We start from the raw sequence: 25249 nt of genomic DNA on the forward strand, positions 1-25249 counted from the left end.
AGCCGATTTTCCAGATGACTCTAGTTCACTCTGGTAACCCAGACAGGAGTCTGGAGAATCTTGGTGGACCCAGAACTTTTTTCTAGGAACAGACATATTCTTCTGCACAGAAAGCCTTGACCCAGTGTGTCCTTTTGGAGTATGTGTTAGTTGCTCAGTTGTGTCTGACTCTTTGCAACCACCCCATGGACTGTAGACCCCTCCAGACTCCTCTGTCCATGGGATTCTCCAGGCTAGAATATTGGAGTGCGTAGCCATTCCCTTTTCCAGGGGATCTTCCCAACTCAGGGATTGAACCTGGGTCTCCTGCCTTGTAGGTAGATTCTTTACTGTCTAAGGCATCAGGGAAGGCCCTTATTGTGAGTGGCAGTTGGCATTCCTCTGTACCAGAGCCATCTGAATAATGCCCAGGGGTCACCTCCTCCGCAGGACCTCCCTGATAAGCTCTGCCTTCCCAGCCACAACCCTGCCCACTAGATGTACCAATATCTAGTGGTCAGTTCACTGTCATTTTCCAGGTATGACCCTGTGAATTCTTTAAAGGCAGAAACAGTTTTTATTCATCATTAGATTCTAAAAGAGTGAATGACTGAAGTCCACTAGACTGCACTGTGCTGATCCAAATCAGCTACTAGGATGACCAGCTTCACTATTTTAACTGTTGTGTTATTTATGTTGCATGGATACAGGAAGGGGAAGGAAATGGAACTACCTCTTCCTGACTTCACCTTTGTGGCCCTTACTATGATGACTGCAAGGGATAAGCCTTTTCTTGCTGAACATAATGAACCAGAGTTAATTTTATCCATGTTTATTTTCAGTTCTGCACGCACAACAGGAGACCCTTAATGACCATCCAACTTGTGTCTTATTAAATTTAAAAAGATAAAATGAATTGCATGAACCATAAGCTTATATGCTACTGTAATCTAATGAGGAAATAACTGATTAAAGTTTACTCAGTGCAGAACAGCAACAGTCTGTACCCTGAGCATATCAAAATAAACATACACCAAGAGGATATGCTCAGAAGGTAAATATCTAGCCCTGTTATTGTTGTTTAGTCACTCAGTCGTGTCCAACTCTTTTGCAGCCCCACAGACTGTAGCCTGCCTGGCTCCTCTGTCCATGGAATTTCCCAGGCAAGTATATGCGAGTGGGTGGCCATTCCCTTCTCCAGGGGATCTTTGCGACCTAGGGCCCTATGTTTTATAATAATTAGTTGAATGTATGAATGAATTAACCAGTAAGAACAACACAATAAATGAAGAAGTTAAAAGCCCTCTTTTCCCTTCATGGTTGATTATAGGAGCCAAATCCACTGAAACTCCTCTAGGATTCTCTAAAATGGGAAGTTAGCATCAAGAGCTGAAATTCAGTCCTGCCACGCTCCCCAGGCCGTGTTGGTGCCCTCACACAAGGTTTCACCAGATGGAGACCTCAGTTAATGAATGGTCTCCCATGGGGCACCCCAAAGTTCTGTTTTGCAGATGAAAACTTGTCTCAAGTGAGAAGAAAGGTTGATCAATCATTCCAAACTGAATTAGGGGCCACCTGCAGCTCATTTCACTGGGGACTTCTTTCAAGTCATCTCCCCAGCTCTACCAGACTTCGTGTAGGTAAGGATCTATGCCAGGTACCAGTAGTAAAGATGAATGAGCAGGCTACCATCCCTGCCTTGCCATCTCCCAGGGGAGACAGACACGTCAAGAGATGATTAAAACATTGTGGTCAGTACCACAAGAGAGCTGCAGTGGGAGCCTGAGGGAGGGGACACCTGATCACACTGCTTGGCGGGAAAAGTTAGAGGGCCAGTGGTCTTTAAGAGGGGGGAAGAACCTGGGCTGAGGCTTGGGATGAGTTCAGTATGAGGTCAAGCACTGTAAGGTTGGGGGTTGGGCAAATACAGGGAACAAGCCCCAGGAAAAGGAGGCTTATCTGTAAAGGAATGAAGGCCCATTCACACAACTTCAGGTACTTCAGTGAGGCTGGAACACAGTGGGAAGGAGGGAGATGGAGCATAAACAGGCCAGATGAGGGAGGGAATGGAGGCCTGGATGCTAGGAGTTTGGATTTGATCCTGAAGGGACTAGTGAGCCACCAAAGGATTTCCTGGTACATATGAAAGGAGGCTGCTATTGGCTTTGAACCTCTGCATTTAGCTTAGAGATGAGTTGTCACAATGTGGGAGTTTGATGGAGGCAAAATCAGACCCCAGAAGCAGCTGGATGCAGAGGGCTGGAAACCAGGAGCTTGGGCCCCCAGTTTGGGCTCTGTCACTGAACCCCTCTGAAGCTGGAGGCTTTTGGTGGCCAGCCTCTGGGCCTGCATTCCCCTGCCTGGTCCACAAGGCTGTCATGGGCCTCTTGTGCTGCCTCCCATGACCCCTGAATGTTGTAACTCTCATCCCCTGAGGCTGCCCTTGCTGGTTCACTTGTCCACATGCCCCCATGGACTGTGAGCTCTTGGAGAGCAAGGACCTTGTTTGGTTCAACATGGTGTCCCTAGTGCCCAGCACAGAGCAGGCCACATTGAAGGTGCTTAACAAATACTGTTCAGTGACCTAATGCCTGAATGAATGCACAGATAAACTATCATAACCTCTCTGAGCCTTTAACTTATATAGTGTGAAAGTGTTAGTCGCTCAGTCGTGTCTGACTCTTTACAACCCCATGGACTGTAGCCCACCAAGTTCCTCCATCCATGGTAAGAATCCTGGAGTGGGTAGACATTCTCTTCTCCAGGGGATCATCCCTTGATCCAGGGATGGAACCTGGGTCTCCTGCATTGCAGGCAGATCCTTAACCATTTGAGCCATCAGGGAAGCCCCCATTTACTTTATATACTTATGGCAAAATTAAAGCTATCTCAGAGGAATTCCCTGGTTAGGACGGTGCTCACTGTGGGGAGGGCCTGGGTTTAATCTCTGGGTGGGGGGTGGGGTCTTAAGATCCCACAAGCCATGCAGTCAAAAAATAAAAAAAGAAACCATCTCTGTGCCCCCATGAGTCCCTTCATTCTAACCATCTCTGATCTCTGTATTCGTTGCTTTTGCGCTCTCCCACAGCCTCTACCTTCTTGCTCTCTTCTTCCTGGCCCTGGCTCTTGCCAATTTCCCTTCTAGGAGTCCTGGGGGCACCGTGCGTGTTCCTGTGTCCTGTGCTCAGGTGCGGTGCTCAGTCCTTCACTTGACCTTGGCTTCTGTATTCGATCTGTCCCCTCCTTTCTCCTCCCCACTCTCTGCCTCTGCAGCCTACACACTCCTTGCCTACTCTGCTTTCCTGGTTTCCTCTCTCTCTCTCTGACCCTTGCCTGTTTCTTTCCACTGAGTCCTCCTTCGCTTCCCCAGTAGTTCTCATCCTCATGAAATTTCTACTAACCCAATTTCTGTTTGGCTTCTGCTCCTGGCACTTGGTTCTAACTGACCTCCAGACTCTTTTCTCCATTTATTCTGAACAGAACAAACTGGCGATGATAATGGTACAGATGCTATTTCAGCAAAGAAAGGAATAAAGAAGGGAAGATGTCTTTGAAGGGACTGGCAGGTTGGCTGTGGAAGGAAGGAGGACCACCACTGGCTCCATCACTGAGCATACCCTGTCCTTGGGTGGAGCTTCAGAGAATCTGGGAGCATATGATGAGCATCTGGAACTGTTCCTTCCACAAAACAATCTATCAGAAGGCACAAAAATAATTATGTTTCCCTCAATGATCCCAGCAAAGATGTTTGCTCTCCTGAAGGACCTCGAGGCACTCATAAAACTGGGAAAACTGAGCTAAGTGCTTTTCATTAAACCATTAAGAGATTTTATTCAGCTAAGACAAATGTCTTCACTGAAGGATACAGAGTTTGATAGTATAGAGAATACCCAGATGAAAACTTGTCTGAATAAATTAGACTGATGCATGTGGCATTTTGGGCTCTGACTGTTTGATTCCCTCCTTCGTCTGATTCCCTTCTTCAGCCCCAACCTGCCAACCAAGAAAACATTCTCTGATGGTGGACTCACATCCAGTTTCAGGGCACTCAAATCTTTGGTCTGCCAATGAAATACACGAGGGTGTAGACTCAGAGAAAGTGAAAGTGTTAGTGGCTCACTTGTGTCCGACTCTCTGCGACTCCAGGGACTGTAGTCCGCCAGGCTCCTCTGCACATGGAATTCTCCGGGCAAAAATATTAGAGTGGGTTGCCATGCCCTGCTCTGGGGGATATTCCCAACCCAGGGATGGAACCTGGGTTTCCTGCATTGCAGGCGGATTCTTTACCATCCGAGGCTCAGAGAAGACACATTTAAAGACTCTTACTACCAGCTTTCCTGTCACACCTGCCAGATCCTTTGTGATCCTAGAACAGATTCTTTGGGGGGAACTCACAACTCTGCCCTCAGCTGTTTTCCCACTTTTTCCAAAATAGAAAAAGTACTGGTGATGAGCATCCTGTGTGCCAAGAGATTTAGTACAATAATGTTTATTTATAAGGAGTAAAACTGAGCCCGCACTGTGAGTTTGCAATGGCTCAGAGGTAATAATAGTAATAGCTAATATTTATTGGGTATTTACCATGTCCCAAGCACCAAGCCAAGCATTTTACATACAACGTCTTCTTTTGTCATCACAACAGCTCTCAGAGGAATATGTTGTCATCCCCATCCTTTTGACGATGTACCCAGGGTTCAAAAGGTGATTTAACTTACTCAAGGCCACTCTAAGACTCATCCAGTTGAAGATCTTCCCAGCATCCTTTTCCTTGTGGAACTGACTAGCTTCCTTCCTTCCTCTTCCCCTTGCCCTCCCTCCACTCACGTGGCTACTGAGGGAGCTGCTATGGTTTCCTGTGATCTTCCCCCGCCAGTCATTCCTTCCCCAAAGCATTTTTGAATCTGGGAAGAGTGACTGTGATCAATCGGAAGTTCTCATGTGTGATGGCAGCTGCGTTGCCTGGCATGTGACCTGGGAGAGGAAGCAGAGAGCCAGGAATGACCACACACACTCCCAGGGGACACTGATGATCTTTAAGTCCTTGGCCCCAGTTGCTCCTGAGGCCCAGTTTGCATTCTTGGGTTCCACCAGCCACCCTTGGGGTGCTTATAAGAAAGACTCTGCTTTTCTCAGGAAAGCAGTGCCATGCTGTGGAGACATGCATGGCCTTTGACATCAGGAGCCTAAGCATAAACCCAAGTTCATCAATTTCTTGTTGTGTGATCTTGAGCAAATGGCTCACTGCCTCTTGCCTCAACTTCCTCTGAAAAATGGGGATAATAATAGTACCTACTGCAGAAGGTTTTGGGGGGATTATAATGCAAGTATGTACTTAGTGCCATACCTGATATAGGATGAGGTTCAAAAAAAATAAAGTGACCTTTATTTTTAGTACAAATTTTAATTGTAATTTGAGTTATTATCATAGACATTATTTCTCCTGATGATCTATAGAATCACAGTGTTCTAGTTAAGGTTTTCTGGTGGTAAAATTGGGGATTTTGAGCTGACCACCCAAATTTCCAAAATTGCTCCTTGCAGAGAGGGTGGAGTTGGGTGTGTGGATGGCTGTGAATATTCCTGTGAGGGCCTTAGCTGAGGGCATTGAGCTGGTGCTTTCCTGCAGGACTGGGGGCAGTTCCAAAAATAAGAGCTAATAATATCTTCAGGAGAGTGCCATTCTGTGCAAATCATGAGGTGGGGGTGCAGAAAAGCAGAGAGTCAGATTGATTTTTAAAAGGCTGAAGTTCCAGGCTGTTGTAAGAAGCAGCCAGCAAATGAGAGGTCTATAGACTCTGCGAACACAGAGTGCATCACTGCAAGTGATCTGGGAGATGGATTAGGCATTGAGGAGGAGTATTTGCAGAACAAAGAAGTTTTTATATGATGTCAGAATGTGAAAATTCCCAGAACTGCTTTTTTTAAAATTATTTTTTATGGGCAAAGTTGGGTGGGGAGAGAAGAGTGGAGAAGGAAATTAAATTTCTTAAAAGGATCACTGCTGAGGATTAAATGCTGGTTGGAAGAAAGCGCTAGAAGCCAGATGTGATTTGGGAATGCAGTGAGGGGCAATGGAGGGGAATAGACTCAATACAATCCTGCCTGGTTTTTTTGCTGGACTGGGAAATTGATTTAAGGTGAGCTGGGCAGAGTATCCTGAGACCCTGGAAAGTTGGGCAGATTTGTTACCGGGTCCAGCTTCACAGGCTTTCTGGGCAATTCTCTCCAAGAAAGTCGCTTGGGTGAGAGCACTCATTATCCATCCCCAGCTGCCACCAAAGCTCGAGCATGGTCCAGTGCAGATGTCACTCACAGAAATGTGAGAAGATGAAACTCCCGGGATCCTCCTACCACCACGAAAACCTGGCAGATTACGTGAGGGATGGGAGACAAGAAGGAAACATTATTTGCTGGTCCCAAAAGAGTGAATGGGGTAAGGGTTGTGTAGGGTAGTTGGGGAGGGAAGGGTGCTTGCTCTCCAAGGAACACCCAGAAAGGATGAAAATTTGGGGGTAGAGGAATAGGAATCTGAACACAAAAGAATGTTGAGAGTTGAAGGGATTTGAACCTGCAAGTGATTTGAAAGGTTTCCAGGGATGGTCAGATAAAAGTCACGCTATGCAGTAGTGAATATGTCACAGCCCTAGAACTTCAGTTCCCTGAGGAACTTATGCATTTACCTGTTGCCATTTTCACACACATTTTATCCTTTCATTAGCTATATTTCCTGTGCTGTACATTACATCCCTGCAATGTATTTATTTTATAACTGGGAAATTTGCGCCCTTTAATCCCCTTTACCTATTTTACAAGATCCCCCTCCCCTTCTGGTGAGCACCAGTGTGTTAGGAATGAGACTTTACATACGTGAATTTTCTATGTAATTATATCATTCCTTTGAGTATTAACACTTTTTAAAATGTTATTCACACACATTTTAGATCCCTGTCAACACAATAAGGATGAAAGGAGGTGGTATGGTTATCCTGAATCTATGGGCAAATGGAGCCACCCCAGAAAAGCTGAGTGATCCAGGGATATGCAGGATGAGCCCAAAACAGCCCAGACTCACCTGGATTCCAGCTCAATGTCCTTCCCTTCTGCCTTCCTCACAGAGGCCAGGTCCACTTCTCAGTGACGCATGTGGTCACCAGGGAGTCTGCCATCCCACATAAAGAGGCCTATTGCACCCCACAGATGGAGATCACATGGGGTCAAGTTGCTTTCCTTGCTGGGGAAAAGTTGGGGATTTCTAGTCCCCTAAAGTGTCTGCCTACACTGTGGGAGACCTGGGTTCTATCTCTGGGTTGTGAAGATCCTCTGGAGAAGGAAATGGCACCCCACTCCAGTACTCTTGCCTGGAAAATCCCATGGACGGAGGAGTGTGGTAGACTACAGTCCATGGGGTCGCAAAGAGTTGGACAAGACTGAGCGACTTTCACTTCACTTCACTTCACTTCACTTCACTTCAGAGTTTGTGCAGAGTATTCTTGTCCCAGCTTCATGTAAATCATGTTTGCTGAGTGGAGCTGAACAGTATCTTGGCATTTATTTAGGAGGGGCTAAGATGGAAGTATGGAGAAGGCAATGGCACCCCACTCCAATACTCTTGCCTGGCAAATCACGTGGATGGAGGAGCCTGGTAGGCTGCAGTCCATGGGGTCGCTAAGAGTTGGACACGACTGAGCAACTTCCCTTTCATTTTCACTTTCCACTTTCATGCATTGGAGAAGGAAATGACAACCCACTCCAATGTTCTTGCCTGGAGAATCCCAGGGACGGGGGAGCCTGGTGGGCTATCGTCTATGGGGTCGCACAGAGTCGGACATGACTGAAGCTACTTAGCAGCAGCAAGATGGAAGTAAGGGCTTCCCTAGTGGCTCAGAATCTGCCTACAATGCAGGAGACCTGGGTTCAATCGCTAGGTTGGGAAGATCCCCTGGAGGAGGGTGTGACAACCCACTCCAGTGTTATTGCCTGGAGAATCCCCATGGACAGAGAAGCCTGGGGGGCTATGGTCCATGAGGTCGCAAAGAGTCGGACACCAGTGACCGACTAAGCACAACACAGCACAAGGGCTTCCCAAGTGGTGCGGTGGTAAAGAATCTGCCTGCCCGTGCATGAGACACAGGTTCGATCCCTGGGTCGGTAAGATCCCCTGGAGCAGGAAATGACAACCTGCTCCAGTTATTCTTGTCTGGAAAATTCCATGGACAGAGGAGCCGGCAGGCTACAGTCCATAGGGTTGCAAAAGAGTCAGACATGACTGAGTGACTGAGCACATACATACACACAGAGAGAAGCTGGAGGAGAGAGAGTGCCTTCTTGGGAAGACCATGTAGCCTCACCATCCCTGTAGTCTCATCACCCTGGGAGACCTGAACGCACAGAAGCTCAGAGTAACATTAATTATTTGATGTTGTGAACACTCATGAGACCACTGATCATGGGTAAGTGGCCTCTGTTCTTGGCGATATTTGCTTTTCAGTAACGCTCACCATTCAGAGTCTGATCACTCTATTTCTCCAAGAGCTTTATATCCATCATCACTTGTGTTTTACAAAAAGTTGAATCCATATTTTCTAACTTTAACCAAAAGAACTCATTTTCAGTCTGAATATGAGTTCCTTGTAAACATAATACATTCAAATATTAATTTATTTCCTATTCTTTTCACGACACTATTCTAGCATTTCATCTCCTGACTTCTTTACCTACTTACCAGTGACGGAGACTCAACTATGATGATGTACTCTCATCCACAAATGAGAAATCAGAATCCCCGAGTGGTGAAGTAATTGCTTCAGTTCAGTTCAGTTGCTCAGTCGTGTCCGACTCTTTGCGACCCCATGGATTGCAGCACGCCAGGCCTCCCTGTCCATCACCAACTCCCGGAGTTCACTCAGACTCACGCCCATCGAGTCAGTGATGCCATCCAGCCATCTCATCCTCGGTCGTCCCCTTCTCCTACTGCCCCCAATCCCTCCCAGCATCAGAGTCTTTTCCAATGAGTCAACTCTTCACATGAGGTGGCCAAAGTACTGGAGCTTCAGCTTTAGCATCATTCCTTCCAAAGAAATCCCAGGGCTGATCTCCTTCAGAATGGACTGGTTGGATCTCCTTGCAGTCCAAGGGACTCTCAAGAGTCTTCTCCAACACCACAGTTCAAAAGCATCAATTCTTTGGCGCTCAGCCTTCTTCACAGTCCAACTCTCACATCCATACATGACCACTGGAAAAACCATAGCCTTGACTAGATGGACCTTAGTCGGCAAAGTAATGTCTCTGCTTTTGAATATGCTATCTAGGTTGGTCATAATTTTTCTTCCAAGGAGTAAGCATCTTTTAATTTCATGGCTGCAGTCACCATCTGCAGTGATTTTGGAGCCCAAAAGAATAAAGTCTGACACTGTTTCCACTGTTTCCCCATCTATTTGCCATGAAGTGATGGGACCAGGTGCCATGATCTTCGTTTTCTGAATGTTGAGCTTTAAGCCAACTTTTTCGCTCTCCTCTTTCACTTTCATCAAGAGGCTTTTTAGCTCCTCTTCACTTTCTGCCATAAGGGTGGTGTCATATAAGTTAGTGGAAGCATCAAGACCTCCTGAGTTTAAATAATAGATTTCATACTATGGCATAAACATCAATGTAATTATTTCTATTTCTAAATTCCCAGGTCCAGGTTTTAAGCCATAAACTTTTTGATTGCTAATCCCACAAATTACTTAAAAGTTGCATGGAAGAAGGTCACTCACTGTGGGCCAAGGGCCATTGATGGCAATCAGATGATGCATCCAAATTCAGGCATCCCAGTAACCATTTTCAGAACCATGTTGGTTTCCTTGCTCAGTGAACAGATTTAATCAAATTGGGCATAGGGAGGGTATGATTTGAGGGTTAGTCTCTGGAGAAAGCCCAGGTTTGCTTTGTCTGTTGCTGTTGAATACTGCATGTGGTACTGTCACTTACAAGAGTCATTTGATGATCAGATTGCCTGTCTCCCTCATTTAGATGGTTCTGCAGATGGATCGGCAGTTGCTCACACACAGCTGTGCGCATCTGGCATGCAGGTGTGTTTTCTGATAGGTGACTTGCTTACAAAATGATTTCTTCTGGGAATGAAGACAAGAAATTGCCCAAGGCCTTAGATAAAACTGTCCATGAGCTGGGGCACCGATTTGTTTCTAACAACGGTTTTCTGAGATGGATCACCTGGCCTAGAGGATGAAATACCCGTGCTATAACACTGAGGTGGGTCACAGGATCTCCATCCTCAAAGACAGGTGTATGCCAAGGCCTGAGCTGCTTTCTGAGGCTTGACACAGTCTGGAGGGTTAGCAGTTGTGTCCAACTGCTCCCATGAAGATTTATGGATGAAATTACATGAACAATTAGAATTTCTTAAAAAAAGAATAAATCCCACATGGGTGTGGGGGTGTGGGGAGTGAGGGTTATGGATGGAACGAGAGAGGTGGAGAGTTGGTGATTTTTATAGCCGAGTGATTGGTACATAGAGCTCTTTATTTTGACAACTCTTTTTATTTTTATGAACTTAAAAAATTTTCTGTAATAAAAAGTTAAAAAACAAAATCTGTTCCTACATATGGGCCTTCAGAAGTCCAATTCATATTATGAGGCTTTTTATGAAGTTCAGGGAGCAGATGACTGTTGGAATGCCGGAATGGACATAGGCCGTAGGAACAGCAGGAGATGGGTTGATGGTCACTCCCAGAGCAAGGAGGACAGGAGCACAAGAGAGGCTGAGATGGAGAAGAAAGTGCCAATGGACAGAGAAGGGGAGAATGAACTTGGCACACTCCCCCAGTGACATGTTATTCTCCACCAGCAACACCCCCATAGAAAGCAGGAGCCTTATCCTCATCCTGGTGGCTGTCCCCTCCCTCCGTCCCCCCAAACTTGCCAATATCTTCAAGGAAGGGAGCTTGGGGCTCCTTAGGGCCTACAGATATGACCAGTGAAGGGGTGGGGCAGAAATTAATGTCTGTTGGAGCTACAGTCAAAGATGCAACCCTGATCTCTAAGGTGTAACCTAAGAAGAGGAGAAAGGTGAAGGAGACAGATGACAGAGGAAACAGAAAACCGAGGCTGTGTTAGAAGGAGTGTTCCTCTTCTGGGGAAAGGCTAACCCGGGCAGCCAGTGGCCTGCTTCTTCAAGAGGCAGGCGCCTGGAAGAGTGAGCCTCTGTGACTCCAGCATCCGAGGAGGCCTGGCCCCTCTGATCAGCTGGCTCTGTCCTCACCAGGTGAAGGCCATGGCTGACTTTTACAGTCTTAGCAGAAGAAGTGATGGCTACCCTTCCAGCCAGGACAGCCCCCTCCCTGACCCTTCCAAAGTCACAAATACTCTGAACTAAGCTTATGGATGACACTTATCCCGTTGTCAGCTCCCAGTCAGGTTCCAGGGCTGCCCTCCCTCCTTCCCTACCGAAGGAGACAGGCTTGGGGTTGAAGCCCTGGTGTTGGGCGGTCCTGGGGACCAAGCCATGGGGGGCGGGAGGGGGCAGTGCCTGGCAGGAGCTGAGACCATGCTGTCCTCCAGGGGTCCATATGGCTGCGTGGCCACAAATAGCTGCACCGACTTGCAGGAGACACCCACTCCTCTGAAACCGGCTCCGCCCGCTAGAGTCAGACACATGCTGTTCGTTTCTCCCTCCTGACAGGATGATGTTCAGTCCAGCCCAGGGGACCGACAGCCTCTCTTCTGGGAGGTTTGCCCGCTAACCTCAGTTTCTCTTGGTCCCCAGGCGCTCTTCCTGACTCTTCCTCCCTCCTTCCTCTGGGTCTGGGCCTCCCCTTTCTAATTCCTTCTCCTTCACCCCTCCCTGCAGCCCGCCCCCTCCTCCCTCCAGCCATCCGCACAGCTGGGCTCTCCCCCAGGGGAGGCGCTTGCTTGTTTGGGCCGCAGTTCTCTGGGCCCAGGTGGCACTGGCAGATGCAAGTTCTTTCCATTCACGCGGGTAAACAGTAAACACTGTGTTAAAATATTCATCACCAGGGCCTCTGCCTGAATGTTAATCTGGGGTGGGAGCTAATTCCTCCTCCCCAGCTGGCCGGACAGTGCTGCTGGAACTGGGTGGAGGGAACTGGGTGCTGGAGCTGCTGGGGCAGGGTGGTCAGGAAAGGTCGACCCCAGTGGAAAAACGTGGATTTTGCATTGGCTCTGAGGGAGGACAGACGGTGGAGCTTTCTGGCCTGTGGGCCTGGGAAGAACACTTTGGGTAGGACATCATTGACGCTGAGCGACGGCTGGCTGCCACCCATCCCCAGACCTGAGGAACAAGCCTATATCTGACACTGGTCTCCTGGCGCCTGTTTATCACCTTTGTATTTATCTGTCTGGCTCTGTACTGAATGCTAACACGTCCTGGGGCTCTTTACACACCTGCTGGTGATCCATTTGGTCTCTGCTGTTAAGGATTACATGCCATGTATCTGCTCTACCTTTGCTGTTGAAGCCAAGGTATCCTAATGGGTCTGGACAATGCCTCAGTGATTTCAGACAGAGGGAAACCTAGCCTCTTTCTAAAGGATAAATTATTAGAGGATTGGACACACTGTTCCCAGTGTCTAAACATTTCAGCAAGCTCCTGCTTGTAATGTATCTAAATCCCTCCTACTTTGGAGGAGCTAAAAACCAGTGGGACATGGGGCTCCAGGTGCGTATCTTCACGGCTTTGACACTCTAAGGTCACAATCATTTCTGCAGGCACGGCTACATGCATCCTTGCACCCTTCCTTTCTTCTGAACCCTTGCGTGCATTTGCTCACCTCTGCAGTGTCTGTTTATGGATTGCCTGCTTGGTGACACACACTGGGCCAGGCCAGGGGAAGATGAGTTGTCTTCCCTGCCTGCCCTTGACAATTCACAGGCCAGTGCAGAGAGAGGTAACTACAGCATGTACTATGCTAATTAGTCAGGTCAGAGAGCTATTGGAACACAGAGGAGGGCGTGACAACATCGCCTAGAACAGATGACGTTCTAAGTGATATTTGAGTAGAAATAACATTTCATAAGATGCAATACTTATCCAGCACTTACTGAATACAAAGTACTCTTTGAAACACTTTCCAGACGTTAATGTAATTATCGCACGTGGCTGCTCTATTTGGTTCATATTATTATTATCCCTACGTTATAAAGGGAAGAATTGAGGCACAGGATGAATGACTTGGCTAAGAATCGCACTAGTAAGTGTCTGAACTTGGATTTGAGTGCAGGCAAGCTGGCTTTTGACCATGTGCCTCTGGATTCCCATGGTATAACTGGGGGCTCCACGAATGACTCAGTATAGCTGGGGTCTATTGATTATGTGTAAGAGTGGTTGTCAAGCTGGAGATGGAGTGGGGCCAGATTATAAATACCTGAACATTATATCACATGTTGAGATCTCATCCTATAGGAAATGGGGAGCCGGTGGGGACTGTTTTCTTCCAAATAGCCCTACGCCCTGCAGACTCAGCACTGTTCTTACTCGTCAGTTCTCAGTGGCTCTTGGCTGAGTCCTCTGTGCACTTTCACACTCCTCGCTGGGGAAACTGCCTATGATGTCTGACTCTAGAGAAGGGCTCTCAACAATGCTGACCGCCTGAAAAGAGAACAACATTCTCCCTGTTCCCAGAGTCTACCCTTTTTCATGCACCCAGGAATGGCACTCATCCTTTGTAGCAGTCAGCCTGTGCTGCCAGAACCAAATATCACAGACTCAGTGGCTTAAATAACAGAAATTGATTTTCCCCCAGTGCTGGAGGTTCAAGATCAAGGTGCCAGTCTGGTTAGTTTCTGGTGAGAGCTCTCTCTTTGAGTTGTAGATGGCTGCCTTCTTGATATGTGTGCACGTGACTTCTTCTCTGCGTGAGCAGGGAAGGGAGTGTGGTACACATGCCTCTTCAGTATCTCTTCTCATAAGGGCACGAATCCCATCATGAGGACCCCATCCCCATGACCTCATCTAACCCTGGTCATATCCCAAAGGCCCCATCTAATGTCATTGCATTGGAGGTTGGTGCTTCAATATATAAATTTTGAGAGGACACATTAAGTCTGTGATATCCATGGAGACCCAGACCCATTACCTGTATCACCCAGTTGAAGAAAAGCCCTACATTGCTGAAGCAAAGGCTAGCAAATCCCTGAATGGCCTGTAGTTTCCCAGCTTATCAATCACTCCTCCCCTTTCTTCCTCTGCTCCCCCTCCTACTCCACCTCTTGCTTCTCTCTCCACCACCCCCTCCATCTCTCACACACATATAAGGACATTTGATTTCAAGAAAACAATCATACAAGCAAATTTCCTTTCATCATTCTATACACAGATCAAGGTAATCTCCTCATTTAGTGCTTCTGAACCTACCTTCTGTTTAACCCCTCAGCACACACAAAACATTACTGAATATGTGTCTTTTGTCTGCCTTTCTGGCTGGACTATGAGCTTCTCATGGGCAAAGATCCCATCATACTCATATTTTTAAATTTAGAGCCTGAACAGTGCCTGGCTCATCGCTAAGTGCTGTTGAGATATTTATTGAGTGAATGAGTGAAGTTATTATTAGGCCACAAATATGTGAAAGATGATTCCTGCTATCTAGGAGCTTAGACTCATTGTAAGTGAAATATGGAGAACATAATGCTATGGAGTCACTGAGGATGCTCCTCAGCACTGAATCAGCACTGGCTGCTGCCACCCCCATGACACACTCCATGACCACTACAAGCTGGCTAACCGAACTCAGATAGAGAGACCACGTAACGATCAAAACGTGGGTCCCCAGGTGGTGCAGTGGTAGAGAATCCACCTGCCAATGCAGGAGACGCAGGAGATGATCCCTGGGTCAGGAAGATTCCCTGCAGGAAATGGCAACCCACTCCCATATTCTTGCCTGGAAAATTCCATGGACAGAAGAGCCTGGTGGGCTGCAGTCCATGGGGTCACGATGAGTTGAGTGCAACTGAGAGCGAGCACGAATGAGCGAAATAGCTTGTGCGCCATTATGCCGACCGTGACCCGGGTCCAGCATCAGGCATTTTATGTAGTGGTCATGTCAACCCTCACACAGCTAAACCGCCTTTGTAAAACACGTTCAGGAAGAGGAACAGAATTAAGAAATCTTGCTACAGTCCTTGAGTATTACCTATGTCACTTCCCTGGATCCCATCGATGTACCACACAGAGACACTGGATTATACTTCGGGGAGAGTGGAGGGTTGATTGATAGGATGCTGGCTGATCCTACCCTCTCAAGGCATTTGAGAATTGATTTTCAGGAAGTCCTTTCATTGTTTTTCTACACGGTGAACTTCACATTCTTGTATATTTTCCTCTTATTAAACTAGAAAGGCTCATCACTCTTTTTTTCTAAGTGCCTGACTCACAGAGTCCTATGTCTCTGTGCTGTTTCAATTCTCCGGTCTATTTGCCACTGAGTCTGCTGGAGCCAGATCCATCTCATTTGTTTAAATACCTTTCACTAGGTATTCCCTCACTTCTCCTTGTTTTCCCACCCTGCCAATCTGTGTGGATGTGCTGTGAATGTCTCTCTAATAACCTGGGTGGGAGCTCAGCGTGCACATGGCTCCTTATTCTGTGAAATAAGGAAAAATTAAAGTGCTGGCTGGCACACACTCTTCTCGGTGACTCGGGGCTGCCATATGCAACAGGAGCTTCCCTGGCACTGTTTACCGATGTCTCTCATTTTCTGTCTTGCTGGGATCTGGGAATACTTTAAACACTCAGCCCGAGGTAGCACTTAGCATTTATTAACTGCCAGTTCTGTGCCAGGCACCCGTCAAACACGTCCACATGTGCCGTCTCAGCTAATCTCACCACCTGTGAGATGCTTCTGTGAGGCCATGAAACGAGCCTCATTTTACCAACAAGAACGGAGGTTCAGGGTTTAAACGAAGGGGCTCAAGGTCTCCTATTTAACAGGGGAACAGAGGTTTTCACTGAGCTTTTAAATTTTATTCACATCTGCGCAGGGCTTACCGTGTTCTAGGTGCCACTCTAAACATCTTATAAAGGGTAATGTATTTTATCCTTACCACATCCCTTCAGGTAGTTACTATCTGACATTAAAATGTAAGGAAACTGAGGCACAGAGGGGCTAAGTAAAGTGCCTGCATTTATCCCACTGGTAAGCAATGGATCCACAGCATCTGCTGCCTCACAGAGTTCTTGGACTTCAGGTCAAGCTTGATCAAGTTCAGTTTTAGGTGGGAAACTCTAATAGAGTCAAGTCCACCAGAAGGACTTTCCTCCCCTCAACTTCTTAATTGTGACCCTAATTACACATTGTCTAGGCTTTCTCCTTTTCCTCCTTGGTTCCTTTCAAGAGAACTTCAGGGGAAAAAATAGTGGTTAAAATCAAATTTTCAGGCCACACATTTGACAGCCAGCCCTCCATTTCCTCTTCCTGTGCCTCGCCTCGTTTCAGGCCTGTGCAAGCTGAAGGCACTAATTCCTGGAACCATGGACTCCTCCACCTGCCAGCTCACCCTCTCTCTCACCATCAATTTCAGTGAATGTCATTAATTTGAAAGGCAAGGGACCAGGAAGAATGGATTTTGAGTTAACTAGTTCAGATAATCTGATGTTTCCATTGGAGCATGACAGGGTATCCAGTTAGCTGGGGAACAATTGCTTCCAATTGTGCGTTCTCCTGGATAAACCAATATCTGCTTAGCAAGGTTTTGCTGTAAAGAATGATCAAATAGGCATGGACTGAGGTTCTGAACCTGGATCCAGCTTCCTCAGGGTGCTGCTGCTGAAGGAGGTTGGCGGTCAGGGCATGTCTTATGGCGAAAGAGACTTCCACTTTAGTAAGACTACATGCTTCTGGAGCTCATGTGTGTTCTCTGCCCGAGTTCCTGGTCAGTACCATTAGCTCATCCCTCTGAATCTTCAGGGCTTGTGTTAGGGAATAATCGTTAGTGCTTAAATCGGACAGATCGTGCTTGAGTCCTGCCAAATGCTTTGTAACAGAGATGCCATGCATGCATCCTAAGTCGCTTCAGTCGTGTCCGACTCTGTGACCTTATGGTCTCTGGATCCCCAGACTTCTCTGTCCATGGGGATTCTCCAGGCAAGAATACTAGAGCGGGTTGCCATGCCCTCCTCCAGGGGATCTTCCTGACCCAGGGATCGAACCCATATCTCTTACACCTCCTGCATTGGCAGGAGGTTCTTTATCACTAGCACCACCTGGGAAGCCCAACAGAGAAGCCAACTACCCACCAAAAACGTATGCAACCCTTGTGAGGAGCAGCTGCCTTGCCTTCTCCCTCATCCATGATGAGTTCTCAGTGACGGGATATGAGCCTGAGTCACGTATGTCGCTTCCAGACCTAAGAGGGTGTGTAGGTGTGTCTTTCCCCTGTCTTCTCTCTCTGGGTCCAGAGAACCCTGAGGACCAAGGGATGATGGAGCGGTGAGATGATGGATCCTCAGTCACCCAAGGAGGAAAACTTTCCCCTGATGAGGAACTGGCTGCTAAGAGAGTATGAAATAGACTTCTCCTGTGGGGTGTCTGTTTCAGCAGCTCATGTCACCCTGACTTATGTATCCTATTCAGTCCTTCTTAAGTTTTTCTCCCTCATTAAGGCAGAGAAGTTGCATGTCCTCATTGGCAACTAGGCAGAGAAGGGAGATGGTCTCAGAGAAATCACCACAGAGGGAGTGTATAGATGCTGGTGGGCCAGCCGAGTGCAGGAGGAAGGGACTGAAATACCAGCTACATTCAAGTCATCCTCTGAGTAATAACCTAAGTTCACTGCCTGTCTGGTGCAACCAGGGACCATAATTCATAGCAGCAGCATCTATCAATAATACGGGCTGTACGAATGTGGTCATAGGTTGCATTTGATTACAGTATTAAACTCTGTTTGCCCAACCTTCCATTGCTCTATTTGAGCCACACTTTATACAACAAGATCATTTGATCATAACTGAAAAGAAAAACAACAGCAGAGGAAACACAAACCAGAAACAAAGAGCCAGCATTCCGCTGGCCCATGCCTAGGACTCTGGCTCCTTGGAGGGTTGAACTGTGTAGGATCTCTCCAAGCACAGGTTTCATTTCTGTATTTCTGTTTCACTTTGGGGGGCTGATTTTTCCTTTCCAAATATATATATAATAGAGGCAGAAAAAATACTTCACTGGAGTAGAAATGGGGAATGACACTGTCCTCCCCTCCAATTAAAAATAACAAAGAAAAGCATGTCTCATGAGTAGTAACAATAATTATGGTAACAATAACTGACATTTTGGAGTGGTTAATAGGGGCCTGGCATAGCTCTGAGAGCTACACTTGTCAAATGCAGGTTGGTGGAGGCGTGCTACCCCTGCCGGGACCCTGGATGCTGAAGGGGTGATGCTGACCCGTTGTCTCCCTGATCCCTGGCCTGTCTCCTGTGTTTCCTCCGCTCCCCTAGCTGATGCTGAAACCCGGTCTGTTTTGTATTCGATGCCCCAGTTTGCCTCCCTTCACATCCTCCCTTCTGGGAGCCCTCAAGCCCAGTGCCCTAGTCTCAGCTGGCGTGGTTGTCTCCCCTCACATCCCCGTGGCCCGTGCTCTGAGGGGCTTCCTCCATGCTAGGCTCTTCTGGGGACAAATGAGCTAGTCAACGAATCCCTCTCCCCCACAGTTGGTTAATCCAAGTGTTTCCTCTTCCTCCATCAGATGGCTTCAGTGTCCTGGTTAATGTGCCCGCAGAGTCCTTTGGAAGTAGGGGGATAAAGATGTGGAGTTAGGGTGAAGGAGGAACCCACATTTTTTGTAAGCATGCCTATCCTACTGTCTACCTCCCACTTCTACTACAAAGCTACTGTGATCATATTTTTATTTATTTTTTATTTTTTAAAAGTAGGTATTTATTTTTGGCTGTACCAGGTCTTAGTTGCAGCATATGGGAACTTTTTTTTTTTTTTTAGTTATGGCATGTGAATTCTTAGTTGTGGAATGTAGGATCTAGTTCCCTGATCAGGGATCAAACCTGGGCCCCCTGCCCTGGGAGGTCAGAGTCTTAGCCACTGGACCACCAGGGAAGTCCCTGTGAGCACATTTTTAGAACCAAGTTTGAACTGGTTTGACAAATACAATCATGGTACAGCACAAAAGAATGGTTGAAAGGGAAAGCATCGCAGAAAACACATAACACCTAGGGTCATGGTCACCATGAGGCAACCAGAACTTTTCTACCATCTGCAGAGAGATTTGACTGCACAAATGACTCACCACGTTTCTCTCCTGCCCCCTACATGGTGATGATGTTTGCTCCACGATAGCCTCAATCTTACTGAGACTTGAACCAAATGGGAACAACGGCAATATCAGAACAACAGCCCTGGTGGAGCTCAAAGGCTGAGTTCTCAGCACTGGGGCTACATGAAGGAGTCAATACTTCCTGGAAGACTGGGGAGGGGGTGCAGTTTAGTTTTTGAGACACACCAGTCACTTGGGTTTCTGGACATGGAATATTGAGCCCGAGGAGTTGCAGGCAGGTTCTTCACTTGCCAGAAAGCTGAAAAGTAGAGCTCAAGCCTCACAAGTCGCATTCTCCTTTTCTGTTTCTGTTTTCTTGAGATGGATGTAGAATTTCTGAGTTGATCTGGGGTTTAGAGGGCCTCCAAAGCCCAGTGGCCCTGACCTAGCTGTAGATTCCATAAGCCCGGGAACCTGTAATAGACCCAGATGAATTGAAGTTGTATATTGGCAACAAAGGATTCTGGGAAGAGGCAGGAGAGAACCAAGTCTGTGCTGTTGCCGGGTGACCTTGGGGACAAGCACACACTTGACTTCTATGCTTCTCTGCCAGTTTGTTTTAAAACCAGAACCAGATGCTGCCTCTGAGTTCAGCTTCAGGGCTGAAAATAAATTAGGAAAAGAGGGTTCCATGCAGGGAGACAGCAGGGCAAGGAAGACAGCATGGCCTAGAAAAGCCTGATTAAGACCATGGCGCAGAAGGGGAGTCGCCCTGTTCAAAGGGGTTGGACAGAAGAGGCATGGGGCAGAAGGCTCTCTAGCCCCTTGTCTGGCTTTCCCCTTTTAGCAGTTGTGCTGCTAGTTAAATGAGGCCTTGGCGAAGAAATAGTTGTCCAGTCCTGATGGGCAAGGAAGAAAAGCAGGGCCAGGGAGGCTGGAGATGGCTTGTGTTCCAGTGAACTAGGCAGGGTTCCAAAGTGGCCTTCAACGTCCCCATCCTCTGGAGCAATGCACACTGGGAACTGCTGGTATAGCAGTTCTGGGATGAATTCTGGGATGCCCTGTTTAGATATCCCTCTTAGAGCAGACACGATGAACTCCCACACTGGGAGTATTGGTTGCTGAAGGCTCACACCTGTGTCCCTCACTGAGCATTGCCCTGGGCCCCAGGGAACTTCCATACTTGAGGGATCCTGTTAGACTTCTGCAGGGAGAGAAAGGCCTGGCCTCAACTTGGGACAACTCTTAGGGGTCATCCCAGCTCCAGAGCTCCCAGGAGGGTTGACTAATTTCTCAGTTAGAACCACACTGTCAGTCACCTGCTCCCACTGCTCAAGCCTACCTTCCTCACCCTCTGATAGATCTAGTTCCCAAGAGTTCTCCCTGGTGAACCTTCCCCATGCAACTCCCCTGCCCTTACTCCCAGTCAGTTTACTCCCTGGTTCAGAGACTTTTTTGGGAAGACTAATCTAAACCCAATAATGTGCTATGCTGTGCTTAGTCTCTCAATTGTGTCCAACTCTTTGCAACCCCATGGACTGTAGCCTGCCAGGCTCCTCTGTTCATGGGGATTCCCCAGGCAAGAATGCTGGAGTGGGTTGCCATGCCCTTCTCCAAGGGATCTTCCTGACCCAGGGATCAAACCCAGGTCTCTCACATTGCAGGTGATTCTTTACCATCTGAGCCACCAGGGAAGCCCAAGAATACTGGAGTGGGTAGCCTATCCCTTCTCCAGGGAATCTTCCCAACCCAAGAGTCGAACCAGTGTCTCCTGCATTGCAGGCAGATTCTTTATCAGCCGAGCTACCAGGGAAGCCCAAAGCCGCAGATGAGAGTTAGCACGACAGGTATTCTGCATCACCAATCATCGTGGAAACACAAACCAAAACCATGATGAAGTATCATCTCACATCTCTTAGGACGGCTATTACCAAAAAGACAGGAGGTAACACGTGTTGGCAAAGACTTGGAAGAGTTGAGGGTGGCAAAGGGTAAAAGAGGGGAATGGAAGACATGATCAAAGATGCCCTTGATGAAGATTACTGAGGCTACAGGATGCATTGGACCTACTGGACCTACTTACTGGATGAGCCATCCCACTTCAGATCCGTGGGATAAAGTGACCACCTGAGAGGGTTAGAGAGAGCAGGGTGCCCCTCCACAGCTGTGCACGAGTGAACTCGGGGCCCTTATGAGCAGGCTCAGTCATTCTGCTCAGGATGACTGGGAGACCAGAGCCCTGAACAGAGACACTGGGCCCGTGGCTGAAGAAATGGATGGCTCTCCAAGAGGATAAGAGACAGCTCAAGGGGCATCAGCAGGTTGCTTTCCCACAATATGGGCCACAAGGATGGATCCCAACCAAGCACAGGGCCTACGCCTACAGCACTCAGTGTGTAAGGAACTGGCCCGCCCATGCTCTTTCTCTGTAATGGAAGGTAATAGCTCTGTTCGTACGGAAGGAGTCAATATATTCCTAGAGTATTATATTATCATATATTATCTATAAATTAGGTAATATATATGAGAGCACTGGGTAAATGGAAAAAGAGCTGTACAGATGAAAGGTATTCTGTCTTCTTCTGTGGTATTTATGTAAATGAGCTGACAGGGATGACTGTGTTCTGGAAACTGTAAATCCCTGTATAGATGAGGAGCAGCTCCATGTGTCTCATGGGGTACGCGTGGGCCCAGGGCAGGCGTGCCCTGGCTTCCCTCCTGTGAGGGCAGCTCTCCCACAGCGGAACGCCCGCAAGCGTGCAGAGCGAGTGGGCTGAGGTCTCATGACTCTCTGTTCACAGAGCCCTGGAATAACAGTCTTCAAGCCGAGCAATTTGCAGAGAGTAAATTAAGGGGAATAAAATTCCTGTAACAGATCCTAGGAGGAGGGAGGAGATGAGAAGGAAGGAGGAGGTAGAAATTTTTAGCGATGCCTGCCGTTTGCTATAGTTCATGCATGATGAAAGGCATACTGGAAATCAGAACCAGGTAGAATTGGGCCTGTGCGGAGTGCCCTTCTGGATGGTGTGTCAGAGTGCCAAGTTGACAAGGGGCTTCTAGTTTCAAAAGAGCCTTATCCTAAGGTGTAGCCCTAATGGCCAATGCTGTGACGGGTCAGAGGTCGGATGTACTGAGAGGGCTGATGCCCAGCAACTCTAACTATTCATGCTTGTTTTGCCCAGGGTGAGGCTGGTCCTGGAAGACTTTTGGGTTTGAAGGGGTTCTCACTTGCTGGGGTGAAAAATCTCCCTTGGGTTGGAGATTCAACAGATGCCTTTAACATCTCATATTATTATTATTGTGATTATGGCTGTCACTTTCCATTTGACCAGTGTTGCATAACTGGCCCTTTAACAGGCCCTGTGCTAGATACTGTACATGCATCGCCTCTTTATCTCTTCCTCACTAAAGTAGGTGCTGCTGATACCTGTTTTATAGATGCAGGCACTGAGGCTTCAAGGGAGTGGATAACTCATCCAACCAAGAGGACACAGCTCAGGTCTGCTGTGAACACAGCTCATCAGAATCAACACTGCATACAGCTGCCACCGTCTTGCAGCCCCTGATCCTACCTCCTGGCCCCTCTGCTGTGACTCCAGTGCTCACTCATGCCTCACTCTGAGTTTGAGCACCGGCTCTCACCTTGGCTGCTGGTCTGCAAGTCTATTCAAGATCTAGAGAGTACAGCGTGGATGCAGACAGTGGCCCCCCAGGTCCTGGGGGTCAGGCCCTACTCCCCCAAACCAGGTCAAGCGAGCCAGACCTGGGGACTCCCACTCCTCAGAAAGGAGAAGGTTCTGTCAGGGGAATTTTCAAGCTTCTCTGAAGCTGTCAGTGTGTGGGGACTGACCTGTGTCCTTCCAGGAATTCATATGGAGGGGGTGCATTGAAGTTCACAGCCCAGCGCCTCAGAATGTAACTGTCATTGGAGATGAATCTTCAAAGAAATGACTAAATTCAAATGAGGTCAGGGTGCATGCTCAGTCACTTCAGTCATGTCCAACTCTTTGCAACCCCATGGACCATTGCCAGCCAGGCTCCTCTGTCCATGGAATTCTTCAGGCAAGAATACTGGACCGGGTGGCCATGTCCTTCTCCAGGGGATCTTCCCAACTCAGGGATCAAACCCGCATCTCCTGCATTGCAGGCAGATTCTTTACTGCTGAGCCGCTGGAGAAGTCAAATGAGGAAATTAAAATGAGGTCAGGAGCTGGGCCCTAATCCAATATGGCTGGTGTCCTTAGAAGAAGAAGATGTTAGAACACAGATGTGTACAAAGGAAGACAGTATGGAGACCCAGGGAGGAAATGACCGTCCATAAGCTGAGGAGAGAGGCCTGGATCAGGCCCTTTCCTCAGACGCCTCAGAAAGAATGGACCCTGCTGACATCTTGATCTTGGCGCTCCAGCCTGCAGGACAGTGAGATGAATCTCTGCGTTGAAGCCGCGCAGATGTGGTGTTCTGTTTCAGAGGCCCCAGCTGACTAATAGCAGCGTCACCGCCAGCCTGCCCCCACTGTCCCTCCATTCCCACCACAACTCATGTACCCTCGCTGCCTCTGCTTGGCGGTCACCTGCACCTCTGGCTGACGGGCTGGATCCTTGCTCCCTGTCACAGAGGAATCTCCCTCCTCCAGAACCCTTGCCTGCTGTGTTACCTCCGGGGTCTCCAGGCAGGAGGAGGGACTGACTGAGAGGCAGCTGAGTGGTCCCAAATGCAAAAGGTGTCAGGGCATTCTTGGGCTGCTGCAGAAATTTACATACAGTAAAGGTGACACCCACACCAGGGTGGGCAGTGTGCTGTGCTGTAAATGCCTGGGTTTGAATCGGGCTCTGCCATTAATGGGCTGTGTGAGTTTAGGTGAGTTACTTAACTTCTCTGGACCCAGTTTTTCCCATCTGTAAAAATTCCAATTTCTGCCTAATAGGATTGTTGTGGAGAGCATGTTAAGATACAACAGGCGAAATGTATTCTGTAAACGATAGGTGAGATAACCAGCTCCTGGTAAGATGGAATGGAGGCTGTGCTTACTGCAGCCAGGCTTCCCTGAAAGGATGGTCCTACACAGGAATACTGAGTGATAAAACTTTTTCTGACTTTCTGAACAAGCCTCAAAACTCTAAAAACTTTTAAAAAGGAGCTGAGTCTAGAGTGTCCATCTGCAAGATTAGTTCAGAAACCAACACTTAGTTTTTTCTCCACGTTCCTTCCAAACCATGGATGGTGACCCTGAGCACTTTGGTGGCATGCTATTCTAGGAAACATTCTAAATACTCTTATTAGCTCATTTAATCCTGGCATGGACTGAATTATGTCCTCACCTTCAAATTTGTAGGTTGAAGCCCTAAGCCCCAGTGCCTCAGAATGTGACTGTATTTGGAGAATTGGCGATGAAAAAGCTAAGGTAAAATGAGGCCACTGGGGTGGATTCTAATCCAATCTGACTGGTGTCCTTACAAGGAAAGGAGATAAGGATGCACAGAGAGACACCAGGAGTGCATGTGGATGTAGAGAAGACCGTACTAGACAGTGAGAACGCGGCTGTCGGCCAGCCAAGGAGAGAGGCCTCTGAGGACACCAGCCCTGCCGACAACTTGACCTGGGACCTCCAGCTTTCCAAAGTGTGAGAAAATAGGGGGTTCTATCGTTCGAGTCACCCAAGGTGCGGTCACTTGTTATGGCAACCCTGGCAAACCAATGCAATCCTCACGACAATAATGAGCTAGGAAATATCATCAGCCTTGTTGTCATTCACTCGCTCATTTGATGCAGATCTTCCAGTTGCCCACTCTGCCCAGGGCTGGGTTAGGTGCCAAAGGTGCAGTAGCGAATGAGACGCAGTCTCTGACCTTGGAAAGCTTAAGGACAGGTGGACCTGTCTGAGAAGGAGACAGACAAGTCAGCAAATCATCACAGCACATTAGGGGTGTATGTGTCCCAAGATGGGGTATGTGTAGCCCATAGGACCCTCTCGGTGCTAATGGGGTTGGAGCCAAGTCTGAATGGGATAAATGTAAAGTCTCCATGTAGATTCACTACTCTGTGGCTGCAA

The sequence above is a fragment of the Ovis canadensis genome, chromosome 12, assembly GCF_042477335.2.
Source record: "Ovis canadensis isolate MfBH-ARS-UI-01 breed Bighorn chromosome 12, ARS-UI_OviCan_v2, whole genome shotgun sequence".
Classification (NCBI taxonomy): domain Eukaryota; kingdom Metazoa; phylum Chordata; class Mammalia; order Artiodactyla; family Bovidae; genus Ovis; species Ovis canadensis.